Source organism: Cynara cardunculus (assembly GCF_001531365.2).
Source record: "Cynara cardunculus var. scolymus isolate 2C chromosome LG 7, CcrdV1, whole genome shotgun sequence".
NCBI lineage: Eukaryota > Viridiplantae > Streptophyta > Magnoliopsida > Asterales > Asteraceae > Cynara > Cynara cardunculus.
Window position 1 is genome coordinate 9524394 of NC_037534.1, and position 1706 is coordinate 9526099.

A 1706-nucleotide genomic window follows, 5' to 3' on the forward strand; every position below is an offset into this window, starting at 1 on the left:
ATATATATATATATATATATATATATATATTGATATTATGTTTGTATTTCATTTTAGCTAAACGTATATGTTATCAAAAGAGATTCACGATCAAAGAATGATGAAAACTAATCTAATTAATAAGAGAAAATTATTGAAATTCTTTTTGCAGCAGCAACAAATTGATATGTCGGAGAATATGAGTGATATTGATAGATATTTTGTTGACGAATCCATCAATCTAAATACCTCATCATTTTATGTTATACTTTAGTGGAAATAAAATGTTTAATTATAACATTTCGTTACAACAACATTAGATCTTATAGGATGCCTAAAATGTCTAAGCGTGCTAATATGATTTATTATAGGATGAAACAAGAAAAATGTCTTATCTAAAAGAGTTACAATATGTTTATAAGATGATTTTGGGCGTCCTAACAAATTCTATGATGCTTTTAAAATAAAATATCGTATTAGTTATTTATACGACACGACTTGAAAACTGTATATGAACATAGGTGTCCTATAAATAGATGAGTTTTTGGGACACTTCTCAAAATATTTTTCTATAAAATAAGTAATACGACATTTTATTTAAAGATCATTCTAAAACACTTGTTGAAGCGTCCAAAAACGTCATATAAACCTATTGTAATCTTTTTAGATATGACGCTTTATAATATGGTCTATAAACTTAAGTTTTATAAATTATTTCATTCGTCAAATTTATGTAACTACTAACCCCCACATTCATATCTGGCACTTGAGGAGGTCAATCTTAAGTTGTTGGAAACTACTGCCCCGAAAAGGTTGGGTTGGGTTATACTTTTGAATGAGTTGAGTTAGGTTGAGATTTTTTCAAACCGCCATAATTGGGTTGGATTGTAAAAATGTTGTAAATCATCCAACCCAACCCGCATACACCCCTACCTATGGGTGATGATGGCTCTGCTTGCTCCCCCTCACATGATGGTAAGGTTCAGATATACATATAGTTATCTTTGACTCTGGATTGGGCTATGATGCAGAGCTAGGAAGCTCTGATTCTAGATCTGCATGATCACAAGAGGGAGTAGAGGCGTTAGAAGGGCCAGATATTGATGTACCTAAAAGGGTGATGACGAATCACGAAGTTTGATAAAAAAATATATTTTAGAGTTGGTTGAAGATGGTGTAAGTGAAAAAAAAAATTCACATGTAAATTTTTCATAAAGTGAACAAAAAATTTGTATAATAATATCTTAAATCATCGTTTTTAATAAAAAAAATATAATGCAAAATATTTTTTTTATCAATTCTTACAAATTTGTAACCTTCTTTTTAATATATTTTATTTTTTTAATTTACGTTATATCAATCTCTTTCTTTCTCTCTCCGTAATTTAAAATTTAGTGACGGCAAATAATATTAATTGATCAATATTTATTTTATTACATTGATTTCGAACATATAAAATGCACCCTCTCTCTTCATGTAATATATATATATATATATATATATATATATATAATAATTATAATATTAATGATAGTAATAACATTTATTGATTAGTATTTAAAATATTTATTTATTGATTTGTACTTTGAAATTTGTATTAATACATGTTTAAGTCTCAAAATACATATCCAAATTCTATAAGTGTGTAATAATTATACTTTTTAATTGACTAAATGACAATTCTATCATTCATAATTGAGAGATTAATAAATTTGCTATCGTTCATA